The sequence below is a fragment of the Conger conger genome, chromosome 10, assembly GCF_963514075.1.
Source record: "Conger conger chromosome 10, fConCon1.1, whole genome shotgun sequence".
Lineage (NCBI taxonomy): Eukaryota > Metazoa > Chordata > Actinopteri > Anguilliformes > Congridae > Conger > Conger conger.
The window spans coordinates 9,480,835-9,496,057 of NC_083769.1; positions in this window are offsets into that span (position 1 = coordinate 9,480,835).

The following is a 15,223-nucleotide window of genomic DNA, read 5'->3' on the forward strand; positions in this document are numbered from 1 at the left end:
CAAAATATCTTCTCGATGCTGTGCACATTTGGCATATCCGGAGAGGTTTTGCAGTTCTCTGTGTGTTTTCAAAAAAAAATACTTACCGAGCAAGATCAGACCCTCTGCGGACCGAACAAACTCCCAGAGAGCACATTAAAAATAATGCTCAACAAGCGAGCAATGACAGAATAACAGACCGTTTCAAATACAAACCAGCCCTGTGCCGATGACAAAGGCTGTTTTTGTCAGGACGGCGTGACTGGGCGAGTGGAGAAAAAGATCACTGTTATTTAAAATCTGATTGAAAAGCCTTTTAATCTCCTTTTCCATAATAAAGGCTGGTGAAACCCCAGACTGGCCAGTAATGACTTGATGAGTTTAATTACAAGGCTCGGGTTGATTCTGACATTTGGGAGACACTGTTCCACAGAAGCGCTTGTGTTAGTTGGAGGATATTTTTTTTGGCCGGGTTATCAAAGCACATATTTTCCAGCAATCTTCTTTGGTCTATGCAATATTAGAGCTAATTCTGAAGTTAGTGAAGAGCACTCTTTAATGAAAGGAATTCCACAGAATTGTACTACATGCTGGATAGCACACACAAGTGGGTAGACGTTGAGATTACAATGGTTCATACGTTCAGATAAACCGAAATGAAGAATTCCTAGAATTCCCAGGGATCTTTTTTGCACACCTATGTGCCCGGCTTTCTATATGATAAGATTTGACACTGCTCTGCGTGTGGGAACTGCTAGGTCAACGAAATGAATGATGACAAACAAACCCAGTGTAATAGATGAGGAATTTTGGGGAATTTTCTCAGGGATCATGGGAATAGTAGTCTTGGACAGGATGTAAGTGCTAACGTCACCGATGTACATTGCCTAACTGATACCTCCAGTTGCTCTACCCTAAAACCCCTTGATTGCCTTAATTCTTCCACATTGCCGAGACAGACTTGTCTTTGAGATAGCCTTCCACAATGTGCTCAGAGAGTAGATGGTCTCCCACCGGCAATGAGCTCATCCACCTGGAGAAAAGCTTCATGCTAGCCAACACTAAGGTTACAGTGCACAGGATGGGAGATAAAATCAGTTTCTTCTGGTCTAAGCTGGTGGTTAAATGCAACCTCATATGCGCTTTAGGCTTTGTAGCATTCTATGGGGCAAAGACTAGTTTGAGTTCCCCTAAGTTGAAATGTTCTCAATGTGAAAACTCCACTGCTGGCCTCCCAGATATGAACTGGATTGTAATCTGCATGTGGCACTGAAGATGGGCTATAGTTCCAATCATGTACAGCCAACTCCAATGTGATGGCAATATTCCAAGAGTTTGAGGAGTTGTTCTGACACATTTGTCCAAAACGATTGTAGGTCTAAATACACACCTTCAGTGCTCATATACCAGTTACCTGCAGTATAGCTAGAGTGCATCTTTTCCTCATATCTACTCTTGAGATGTACTTCACTTCTCTGATTTGCTTGCTGTCTATTTTTCATGTACAGGATATTGGAGTTGGAAGTAAATACTTTTTCCATTGGGTTCAGTAGGACAATTATTTAGGAAAAACAACCCTTGAAGTAATCCACCCATCTACTGCATATCTATCCCCCAGTTCCCATATAGATCCATTCAAATGCAAATCATTTTAGTATCGCTTGTAGGACAACCTGAAAATAACATATCCAGACTCTGAAGATGTTGATAGGTCACGTACATCAGCAAATCGTGGCATGCAAAGGATATGCAACCAGTATAACCAAAAGTGGCAATTTAATCTATAACTATGTTCATTTGTCCAATTATGTTTGAGCCCCTAAAATTGGGGAGACTATGTATAAGAAGGGGGGCGGCACGGATAGTGCAGTGGGTAGCACTGCCGCCTCACAGCAAGGAGGTCCTGGGTTCAAATCGTCGGCTGGGGCCTCTCTGTGCGGAGTTTGCATGTTCTCCCCGTGTCTGCGTGGGTTTCCTCCGGGTACTCCGGTTTCCTCCCACAGTCCAAAGACATGCAGGTTAGGCTGATTGGAGAGTCTAAATTGCCCGTGGGTATGAGTGTGTGAGTGAATGGTGTGTGTGCCCTGCGATGGACTGGCGACCTGTCCAGGGTGTATTCCTGCCTTTCGCCCAATGTATGCTGGGATAGGCTCCAGCCCCCCTGCGACCCTGTTCAGGATAAGCGGGTTAAGATAATGGATGGATGAATGGATGGATGTATAAGAAGGGCAAATTTAAGCTGCAAGTCTGCACTTTGCTCATTTGCATCCGTTATTTACTTCCAACTCCAATATCCTGTGGTAGACAGCTAAAATAACAATAACTTTGTCGATGTCCAAATACTTATGGACCTTACTGTATATCATGTCAGGCTAAAAAAGAAAAGGGAAAAAAGTGGAAAAAATAGGCACATATAGTGCAGTCTGTACTTGGACAGTGGTAAAATCTCTGGTCTTTTGACTCTGTACTCCAGCACTTTGGATTTGAGAACAATGGGATATGAGGTCCATAAAGACTGTCACCTTTAATTTGACAGAATTTGCATCAATATTGGGTGACAGACAGAGACAAAAGATCAGAAATCGTACCACTGTCCACATACTGATGGACTGCACTGTATATACATTTACCAAGGCAAATGTTCCCGTTTTTTAAACTTCACCAAGAGCCGTTTTATAGAACAAGCAGACCATGGCGATCTATTACAGATCACCGGGGGCAGAAGGTGCAGTCTGGCACCGGCTCAACATTCTCGGAGCAGACAATTGTTGTAAAATAATTACAGAAAATTAATGGACCCAGCCGAATGCTTTTATTGGTCCCTGAGGGGCGCTGGGCTTTATTAAGAGGCCCTGTAACGGGATCCTCTGAGCAGGACCAGATAAATGTCATCAAAGCGCGGTGAGGGTTCACCACGGCCCTCCGGTCAGGGATTAAAAATAGGCCGAGCGGACGTCTGACGCACGCTCCCCGTTTGCGGCGGGACCTGATTGATGTCTCTGTTCGACAGCACTTTCATTCCGACATAGCAGCGGAGACGCAGGCAGGTCAGGGGTGGGGTGGGGAGGGGGGGGGGTACGCGGCAGGTTAAGGGAAAGGCCAAACGGGGACACGGAAAGTCCACCGGGTGTCTGTGCAGCATACACGTCCGGCTGAGAGGAGGGGGGGAATGTTTGGTAACACTTATAGCCCGTTAATGGCATACATAGTACTTACTGGGTAAGTACACAGCTACTTGTGGACCTATTAGGCAAGTACCTTGATTTCATTCGTAAGTACTATGAGTACCATATGAAAGTAAGTTTTACAGCCCATTTCATAGTACTTATCAAAATAGTTACCTGATAAGTACCTGGTATTTACCCAGCAAGTACTATGTAATTAGCAGGCTATAAAATAAAGCATTCCTGAATTGTTTTTGGATGGAAACTGCTTTTGAATCAGTTTCCCTTCATCGTTGTGAGATTTGATTGGCTTCTCACACAGGACTGATGGATCCCAGCCTCCAAACGTGACCTTGCCTTCCAACAGAGCTAATACAAAGCAGTTATACAGAGTTGGGTGGTCAATTCTATTTCAGTTCAACAAACCGAATCAAAATCGATCAGCTTTGTAAAAAAATCCTCACAGTTATGAGCATTACTACTACTGCAGCCACTATTGCTACTGCTACTACTTTCAATAACATAATTGGAGTGCTTAATAAGGAATAAACTTATTAATAATGCATCATTTGATTTATATTGCAATTTTCCAGAACTGAAGGCCATTAAACAAGGTAAAACAAGGACAGTATGCACAGAACATGTAAACATAAGGCACAACGTTTAATACCGTGGCAGCATTAGCTAAGTACATATAATTTTGAATAGGTAGAGGTCAGTCTGGATTTAATAATTGCAATGGTCTCTGCTTCCCCATGCAATTTTTTATCTGACTGAACTGAAATATAACTGACCCCAAACTGCTCCCCGCTGAAAAATACAGCTGGTAGCTGGCAGCTGGTCGACCAGTTTGGACCGGCTCCACACTCAACATGGTTTGACCAGCTCAAGCTAAGTTTTGAAACAACTGGTAGCTGGTAATTTCAAACTGGTCATCGCTGGATTTTACACCAGGGTTGTCATATATTGCAGTGTTCAAGCTGAGTGTCCTGGTAAACCTCACCCGATGGACAGCCCGAGGAACTCCAGCAGTGAACAGGGCATTCCTCAGCATTGAGTTCATGGATCAGAAATGCTACGACAGCACCGCCTGACCCTCGGAAAATGACTGGGCAACAATGCAAGGGCTCAGGATGTGACAGGAGCTCCATACTCAACATGGTTTGAGCAGCTCAAGCTAGGTTTTGAAACAGCTGGTAGCTAGTTGACCAGTCCGGACCAGCTCCATACTCAACATGGTTTGAGCAGCTCAAGCTAGGTTTTGAAACAGCTGGTAGCTGGTTGACCAGTCCGGACCAGCTCCATACTCAACATGGTTTGAGCAGCTCAAGCTATGTTCTGAAATAGCTGGTAACTGGTTGACCAGTCCGGACCAGCTCCATACTCAACATGGTTTGAGCAGCTCAAGCTATGTTTTGAAACAGCTGGTAGTTGGTTGACCAGTCCGGACCAGCTCCATACTCAACATGGTTTGAGCAGCTCAAGCTATGTTCTGAAATAGCTGGTAGCTGGTTGACCAGTCCGGACCAGCTCCATACTTAACATGGTTTGACCAGCTCAAGCTAGGTTTTGAAACAGCTGGAAGCTGGTTGACCAGTCCGGACCAGCTCCATACTCAACATGGTTGGACCAGCTCAAGCTAGGTTTTGAAACAGCTGGAAGCTGGTTGACCAGTCCGGACCAGGTCCATACTCAACATGGTTTGAGCAGCTCAAGCTATGTTCTGAAATAGCTGGTAGCTGGTTGACCAGTCCGGACCAGCTGCATACTCAACATGGTTTGAGCAGCTCAAGCTATGTTTTGAAACAGCTGGTAGCTGGTTGACCAGTCCGGACCAGCTCCATACTCAACATGGTTGGACCAGCTCAAGCTAGGTTTTGAAACAGCTGGAAGCTGCGTTGACCAGTCCGGACCAGCTCCATACTCAACATGGTTTGAGCAGCTCAAGCTATGTTTTGAAACAGCTGGTAGCTGGTTGACCAGTCCGGACCAGCTCCATACTCAACATGGTTGGACCAGCTCAAGCTAGGTTTTGAAACAGCTGGAAGCTGGTTGACCAGTCCGGACCAGCTCCATACTCAACATGGTTTGAGCAGCTCAAGCTAGGTTTTGAAACAGCTGGTAGCTGGTTGACCAGTCCGGACCAGCTCCATACTCAACATGGTTTGAGCAGCTCAAGCTATGTTCTGAAATAGCTGGTAACTGGTTGACCAGTCCGGACCAGCTCCATACTCAAAATGGTTTGAGCAGCTCAAGCTATGTTCTGAAATAGCTGGTAGCTGGTTGACCAGTCCGGACCAGCTCCATACTCAACATGGTTTGAGCAGCTCAAGCTATGTTCTGAAATAGCTGGTAGCTGGTTGACCAGTCCGGACCAGCTCCATACTTAACATGGTTTGACCAGCTCAAGCTAGGTTTTGAAACAGCTGGAAGCTGGTTGACCAGTCCGGACCAGCTCAAGCTATGTTTTGAAACAGCTGGAAGCTGGTTGACCAGTCCGGACCAGCTCAAGCTAGGTTTTGAAACAGCTGGAAGCTGGTTGACCAGTCCGGACCAGCTCCATACTCAACATGGTTTGAGCAGCTCAAGCTATGTTTTGAAACAGCTGGTAGCTGGTTGACCAGTCCGGACCAGCTCCATACTCAACATGGTTGGACCAGCTCAAGCTAGGTTTTGAAACAGCTGGAAGCTGGTTGACCAGTCCGGACCAGCTCCATACTCAACATGGTTGGACCAGCTCAAGCTAGGTTTTGAAACAGCTGGAAGCTGGTTGACCAGTCCGGACCAGCTCAAGCTAGGTTTTGAAATAGCTGGGAGCTGGTTGACCAGTCCGGACCAGCTCAAGCTATTGCTTGGTAACTTAATAGCTGGTAATTTCAAGCTGGTCTAACTGGATTTTACACCAGGGAGCACCACCATAAAGCTGCAAACAGGCCACTTGGTAGTGAAGTGATTTATAGAGTGGCATTGAGTGCCTCAGCTCCATTTCCTAGCTGAAATGCAGCTTATTTCCCATGCCTTGGCCTGGTTTTTAAAGCAGACTGGCGCTTCTTTCCTTCTGCGTATCCAGCTGCCTGTTGGATTGCTCAACTTTCCCGCACCCCCCTCCCTCCTCTCCCTCCATCTCCTCCTCACTCATGCTCTGAGAAAGAAGAAAGAGGGGGAAAAAAGTGTTGAAGAATGTTTGCTTTTTAATGTTTTCAAATCCTTCCCCAGTGAGACCGCTTTTTGAAAAGTGTTGAAAATTATGAATGGTTCCCTCAGAAATCCTCTCGTTTTCTTGGCCCTAGCAGGACCGTATCGACAGTAATCAAGATTTATGGGTCCTGTCTTGTGTCCTAGCTATAAAGCACGTCAGCGTGAGAGTTCCTGGCCAAGTGACATCAGCAGTTATTATTGGGAGAAAGTGCAGCGTTATCTCAAAGCCTTGCACCGAGTTTCTGAAGAACTTGCCATTCGTGCAAAGGTTAGCCACCTTGAATTCACCTTGAAAGGCCATTAGGGTGGGTGCTAATCGTATTAATGATACAGCTCCGGTGCCAATACAAGTTACGACCCAGTTTATTTGACTACAACGCTACACCAACGAACCTTGCAGCCAGGACTTCTGATTATAAGTCCGATTGTCAGATTTTGCATTCCCATACGGAGACACAGACCCTGGTGATAATTAGCACAGTCAGGTGGAACAAGGGCTTTGTTTCTCTTTAGGGCATGCACTAAAGGGTGAGGTTAATCGCTACCAGTTGCTGTCCAGTGAGTTTAAAATGGCGTCTCCAAAGACAGTTGGGTCAGATTAGAGTCCCAAAGGGCCACAGTTCTTGCTTGTCTTACCATTACAGTGCTTAATTAAAGTCACCGATTGTCCAGAGAGTCCTCACACCTCCTTGATTGTAAAATGGCCGCCAATGGAAAGAAACCAAACAAGAACCGAGGGCGGCCGAGGTGACCCAATAAAGATGGCCGATTTGATCCAACTCTCCCAACTGCATTTAATAGGATGGGGGAGGGGGGGGGGCTTCGCAGAATGGGACATGGCCTAGCATGTGAGAAATGTCTTAACCGGCGGGAGCATGATTTCGGGGGGCAGAGGCCGAGAACTGCCTTGGCCCCCCCCTCCCCACATCCCCCCAACCCCGCCACGATCCCGTGCGGTTGAAGTTCATCCTGCACCTCCGAAGGAGACTCAGGTTACTGAGTGGCCCAGCGGGCATGTTTATCAGCAGGCCAGATCTTAATCTGCGCAGGAAAGAGCCGCATTCCCCCAATTCATCTTCATTACGCACTGACTGCCAGCGCATTTCTGCAGCTCAGGGAAGCTTAAACAGGACCAAAACAAACCGGCGGGGTGTTGGAAGGGGGTGCAGGTTACAGCGGCCAGCCCCACACTGCCTGTGGCCGGCCTGAACACAGGGTGTTTGGGTGGGCAGGCTGTGGAGGGGGGGTTGTTTCAACAGGCCTGCTCTGGGGGACAGGGCATGGACAGAGGCTCTTGGGAAGGGTTCCTCCACCACCGGTACTCCCGGGTATGTCAGCGGCACTAAAACCATTTGTCTTTGTTAAGTGGTGGGGTGTCAACAAACACTCCCCCCACGTCTTCCATTTCACTCCCTCGTGCTCTATCTCTCTTCCCCCATCTATCCATCTTTCAGAACTTGTGTGGTCAGAACTGTGTGTGTGTGTGTGTGTGTGTGTGTTTTAGTTTTTTTTCAGGATACGGTCGACTGTACCACCTCCCAGCCATCCAGTCTCCCCTGTATTTATATTTGGAGCAGGCTGTCACTCCCACTTTACCGCCACTATTTGTCCTATTTGGTGTTCTGAGACTCGACATCGCTTTCGTTTGATGTTATGCAACATTTCGGTTGTGTCGAGGAGCACTGCATATCAACTGCTGCATATTTTCACTTATTATACGAGCTAAACCTTTCATATGTGTTCACGAATATTGGGAGATACAGAGAATGCCTAATAAGTGTTCCTAAAGTCTTCATAAGTACACACAATGAGATGAATGCCTTAAGCGCTCAGACAATGAAGAGACAGACGCCTCTTCAATGTTGGGTAAATTCAGGCGATAAAACCCCTCAGAGGCGATACATAAGACCAGGACTGACGAGTTCCCTCCTGCACCTGTGTAAGAATATGGAGCTACTGAGTCTCCAGTGCCTCAAAATCACTCAGAATGGAGGCTTTGAAAGGCTTAGCCTGGAGTATAAAGGGAAGAGAGACGGACTCGCCACCCGGTGGTAGGTGGGCGGGGGAATTATCGTCACGGGGAGAGGGGAGGGGGGTCGGACACACCTCTCTGCGAAACGCACTCGGACTACAGGGCTGCGATGGAAGAAGCGGCCGGAGGACGCAGCATTTCTGGGTCACGCCGGCAGCCCTGTACTGTACATTCACACTGCATTCCATTCGTACGTAACACTGTCCAGATGATGCGTGTGATATATTATTATTGTGTGCGCCTAGGTGCGGTATTGAATGTCCGTTGCGTAATCCCCTGCTGGTTCTGCGTTTCCCCGACATGCCCACAAGGCGGACGGCCATGGGGGGGGCAGATTTATTGGCGGATTAGGACTAATATTTACGTGACCTATGGGGGCTGGCGGGGGAGCGAGTTCGGGCGGAGGGGGCGGCCCCCGAACACTCCCACGGCCGGGGCACGAGGACATGATGCCTGGCGTGCCGTTAGCAAAACCCTCATCTCACGAGTCGAACGCTGAAAAACGCCCCTCTGTCTGGCCCTCTCTCTTCCTCCTTCCTTTGCTCCCTTCTTCTTCCTCTCCCTCGCTCGACATTAGCTTGGCGGAAGGTTGCTGCTTCGATCCCCCCCGCACTGGGTGTGTCGAAGTGCAAGATAGCTTAACCCCCAACTGCTCCCTACAAGCTGATACCTTGCATTGGTGTATGAGTGTGAGCAAATGGGTGAATGACAAGGCATTACTTGTACTTTGCATAATAGTGCTATATAAACGTACTCCATTTTACTTACCTCTTTCTCTCTCCCTCTTCCCCTGCTCCTCGCCTACCCCTCTTTCTCTTTCAGGGGGTGCGGTGCGTGCCGTCACGAAAGGTTTGAGCCTTCTCACAGCAAGGCCTGGCCTCCCCCCCCTCCCGCTGCGGAAGGCACGTGGATGGGAAGCGGGGGCGATTCTGGGCTTCTCACACGGCGTACGCACACTTCGGCGAGGATGAGAAATGAGGGAGGGTCAGACTCCCAGAGTGACCCCTGTACACGCGGCCCTCCGTCACGGAGCCTGACGAGCGGCCGCTACGGCCGCGCCAGCTTGTGTAAACCTCCACCCCCACGCCACTTCAGCCCTGAGTGCGCGAGCGCGTCTGCCAGATGTTTTTCACCGCCATCCGCTTGTGCCTACTATCACAGCCTGGTTGCAGATGAGAAACGGGGAAACATTTTGTGACGCTAATATGTTACAAAATACATACCCCAATGTTGCTAAATGTTGCTATAAACTGCAATCAAAATGGTGGACGTGTAGGCTGCTTTAAACTAAGTAGAAACGTATAAACAGAGCAAGGAAACCCTGCTGTAAAATCCAGCTATGCCAGCTTGACCATCTTGAAAATTGAGCTGATCATAAGATAGTCTAGCTGGGTATGAGCTGGTCAAACAGCTAGTGCTGGTAGTTTGTCTGAAATGGTAGCTGGTCCACCGGCAACCAGCTTTTTTTTTCAGCAGGGAATACACATGCATGTAAAACGCATTTGTTTGAAATAGCAGTCATCCTGCGACAGTCGTCACAGAAGCGAAGGCCGACCCAAGCTAGCTGGGAGTTACGCGGCACGCAAGGGTCAAACTCACCACATTTTTCACCTCACAAGGTGCAGACGACGCGACGCAAGACAGATCACAGAGAGAGTCCTGTCAGCCGGCTTTGAAGTTGTTTATTCCTCTTCTGAGTGGGAATTTATGGATGCCTGACAAGGCACAAACACGAGGGGCCCGGGGAGATAGGGGGAATTCCAGCTTTCGGGCCGGCGGGAGAGGGGAGAGAGCGATGGACGGCCAGGGGTCAGAGGTCAGGGTCAACGAACAAGCCCTTTTTGCAGAGAGCAACTGCAAAAGTGGAATCATGTGCAATGCAATTCAGTGTGTCTGTGTATTCTTTACAATAGACAAGTGAGAAAAATGGGGCCAAGTAGCGAAGTTGCATAGGCAAACAGTGTGTTTATACCTTTTCTTATTATTCATCATCATCAACATCATCATTTTCTTTGGGCTAGGGTGCCAGTGGCGCCTATGGCAGCCCCTAGAATCGTATGGTAAAAGGTTTTGGGCACACTGATTGGTGACAGTCCCATGATTCTTTTCACCAATATTTATGTCTCCACCTCAAGCGCTCTAGCGCCACCAATGTGTCAAAGCTGGAGATACATTTAAGTTTTGAGCCACAGGCCACAAATTTTGTCCAATCCTCACCAAATTTGCCACAGATGATGTTCAGACCAAGCCTCAGAAAACTTATCAGATGGATTGTTGATTTTCAAAAGTGTTCATCTGTATCAGCCAATCAGTCTCATATTTCAGCAACAATTACATAGGTACATAGACTCAGTACCCCTTCCTTAGGAAGTGGAAAAAAGTAATTTGACCACTGGGAGGCGCGGGAATAAGTAAAAACATGTTTTGCCCAATACCTGTCACCAAACAAGAAGTGAGGTCATAACTCACGCTCTGATGTTTCGAAACCAAACTTGGGACCCCATTTTGAGGAAGCACCAAAAGTTTTCCATAATTTAACCACTGGGGGGGGCAATGCAATGCAAATTGGCTAATAACCGGTGATGTGTTTGCTTATAAATAATAATTCTCATGTCTGGTTATACTGGGAGCGGTCCCAAGGCCGAGACATGGCAACTTATAATGTCAACCTAATTGATGCAGCTGCCGATTTTATCAAAAGGTTTAAAAAATGTTCACAGGCCAATGTTTGCCCAATCTTCACCAAATTTGGCACAGATGATCTTCGGACCAAGCCTCAAGGTACAAGATGGATTTTTGATTCTGAAAATCATTTATTCAGTACAGCTGATCAAATTTGGCTGCCAGGAAGTGAGGGCATATCTCAGCAATAAGTTGATTCCAAACTTAATATATCAATTTTATTGATGTGGCTGCCATATTGGACTTGTGTTTCAAAACATTTCACATATTTTGTCCAATCTTCACCAAACTTGGCACAGAACATCTTCCGACCAACCTCAAAAAAAATCTCTGATGCATTTTTGATTTTCAAAAACATTCATCCATTACAGCCAAATCAAAGGCAAACAACCTAAACAGGATGTGAGCTCATACACACAATCCTTGGTCAATTGAAATAAAACTTGCTACCAGCGCTTACAGCCACACTTTTAACATGATCTGATCAAGTTGCCATGAATACCCAGCCCTGTTGGACTGCTTGGCCCCTTCAACCCTCCTTACAGGTTTAATTTTGAATCCATTTTTTTAAAGTGAAAGTCAACACACATGGTTTCTTGCATCTTTTGGTTGTAGAGGGGAGCTTAATTAATTAATAACAGCTCTGAATTGCTTGTGATCATAGTGAGAGTATGAGAGTAGCACAGATTTTGTATTTCTGCATTCTCAAACAGTTGTTGATTTTAGGGTGAAAACAGAAAGTAAATGACGATGTGGCTCTCCAGGACCAGGGTTGCCTCCCGCTGAAAGAGAACAGCTCAAGCTAGGTTTTGAAACAGCTGGTAGCTGGTTGACCAGTTCAGACCAGCTCAAGCTAGGTTTTGAAACAGCTGGTAGCCGGAATTTCAAGATGGTGAAGCTGGGTTTTACACCAGGGCAGAACCCTGTGTATGTAGAACTATATTTTGGGAGGCCGTCCAACTTCCAAAAACAGCAGGAATGAGACGCAAGTGAAAGAAGTTTCATGGAGAGGCGCACCTAGAGCACACACAGCCTAAAGGGTTATTTACTTACCCCTCCAAATTGTTTGCGCTTCAGTGTTCACCGAACACTAACTGGAGCCGGTGTGATAACTTCAAACTGTAAATGTAAGATGTGTTCAGTGCATTCCAAACAAACAGCCCGGCCCGACCACAGCGATGTAAACACGGCTCTGATAACATGCTCAATGGCGATCCGGTTTCCTTTGGGCACCAGTGAGTCGATTCCGCCACATTGCCTCTTATTTTCTGAGCTTACAACTATTTGTTTCCTCCTGAATATGAATACTGGGGGGAAAAAAAACAACAACTGTTTTATGTAGTCCAAGCAAACATGACATATTTTGCCATTACAACCCTTCTTCATACACAAATGCTTGACACTGTTTCTAAATCAAAATTACTGCCCAGAATCTTAAGTATGAAACAGCCATTTTACTCAAAATAGAACAGAGTATCTGAATCGGACTAATGCCGATTCATTAATCCATAGAGATAAGACTGCATTAGAGCGTTTTAAACAAACACGGTCGTTCAGTGTACATAAAGTCTTGTTGTTGAATGTTGAAATGTTTATCTGAAAGAATACCAGACAGACTGTGACGCAAAGAAAGTGCACAAACTGTTTTTCCCTTTGGAAGCCCACACAAGGACACTGTGCAGAAGAGGTCCTCGTTTAACACGTCAACCTTGCCGTTGAATTGTGGGCGCACCTGCTGTGTGAGCATTTGCGTGCTTCAGCCTGGGTTCTTCAGACTAGGGCTCATGATATATTGCATATTTATACCAACATGCACAATACCTTGCGTTGCAAAATACTGCTTGAACCGAGATGAGTAGTATTGATTTAGATTCATGTTCTGCTAAATCGTTTGGCTGCTTATGTGAAATTTGTTCAATAAAAGCATGTATATAATGTAAATAATGTATTTAATTTTGCTTTACTCAGTGGGCATAGGCTATTCATTGTCTGGGTCCTATCTTAGCAGTGTACCTAAAGCAGAAAGACCTTAGAACTGTGCACACTTCAATATTTATCACACAAGTTATATAGTCATCGCAATATTGGACAACGTTATCGCATGTAGCTTTTTCCCCCATATCGTGCAGCCCTAAAGACAGGCCATATTTGCAAACGGCACATTTCCCATGTCTGACAGGAAACGTATACGGCGAGAAGCTCCCTTCTTCCCTGCTCCTCTTCTGACCTCTCATCCCCGACACTAGCGTCAGGGGTTTACTGTCAGACAAAATGGCGAAAGGCCCCATTTTCTTATTTTCTCATCGGGTGGTTTACGTGTTATCCCTGTGCCCAAGTGCCAATTTAGGGCTTGGGACCAAGACACGAGCACTCCAGCGAGTTACCGACAGAAATGCCAAAGAAGCAGTGGACTCGAGGAACTTATTTTCCAATAACCTGGTTCAGGCTGGTAAACATTGGGCAGCTGCTTCTTTTCACGAAGCCCAGACCAGGCATGCCGTTGCTGAGGGAGGCAGGTCTGAGAGAGCGCACGCACGGCGTGTCACGGTCTCTCACGGTCAACCAAATAATTTCCTGAACTGATGAAACTGAAAAGGAACTCCGCACAGCCCGGGAGCACATATTGCTTTACAACATGCGCTGAGACACTGGTATGTTTTTGTTTGCTGTCCGTCTCCTTCAATACATCAACGACATGCGTAAAAAATAAAGGCCTTTTAAGCACTTACATCGCTTTCCTCAATCAAGAGGGACGTTGCAAAATAATACATTTGGTTTTGAATTCGAAATTTGAAGTTGAAGTTTCCTGCGCGTGCCGCAGTTTTGTCACATAAAAAATGACGCACTACGCTTCGAGTGCAGCGGCTACCGTTCCGCATATCATTAGGAAGCCCCAGGCATCCCGGCTACGCCGCCGAACGCTCACAAACACCGCCGAACTCCCGGGGAGAAGCGCGGCGGGCCGTCCTGACTCTCCCCCCCGACGAGCCCGGCGCTTTCACAACCCGAGCGGTGCCGCCAAACGGGTCGGGCGGTCCGGTAAACACTGCGATCGGCCCGCTGTAAACAAAGCCAAGGAGGACACACGACTCGGAAGAATGCTGTTTAAAAACATTTACTTTGAGCTGCCAAGCAAACAATATCTTTTCAGTCTTCCATAAAAATAAAAAATAAAAACCTCCTCGACATTACAAAACCTAAAAAAGAAAAAAAAAGAAAAAAAAAAAAAAGGAAAAAAAAGGCATCTAACACAGACGGGGGCGAGGTTGGGTTGCAGACTCCCGTCGCTGGCTCGCTCCCTCGTTCTTCAGGGGGAAGGGAACGGTGGCTCGGGAGGATTTCAAGAGGAGGGACACTGTGAAAAGCTGCCACTTCTGTCTTCGGCGACGTGATGTGCGGTCCCTTCGTTGCGGCTTGCCCTGGGCTTCCAATGGAACGACATGCTCGTCCTTCTGCGGTGCCACCATTTTGCTTTGACCCGTTTGGCCGCGGTCGCTGGCTCTTTGGGTGAGTCAGGCGTTCCTCTGAACGGCTTCGGTGAGCTTCTTCGTGCAGAGACCCTGTTTAGACAGGACGCCTCACCCGTCTGAAACCTCACACCCACACTCACACCCACAACCACACCCACAACCACACCCACACACACACTCACACCCACAACCACACCCACACCCACACCCACACGCACCCACCCACACACACACACACTTGCACACAGACACACACACACTAACAGACAACCACATACACACAGACACACACTCGCACATATAGACACACCCACCCGCACGCACATGCACACACACACACAGACAGACACACACTCGCACACAGATGGGCACGCACACTCTCTCATACACACACACACACACACACACACTTGCACATATAGACACACCCACCCGCACGCACATGCACACACACACACAGACAGACACACACTCGCACACAGATGGGCACGCACACTCTCTCATACACACACACACACACACACACACACACACACTTGCACATATAGACACACCCACCCGCACGCACATGCACACACACACACAGACAGACACACACTCGCACACAGATGGGCACGCACACTCTCTCATACACACACACACACACACACACACACTTGCACATATAGACACACCCACCCGCACGCACATGCACACAC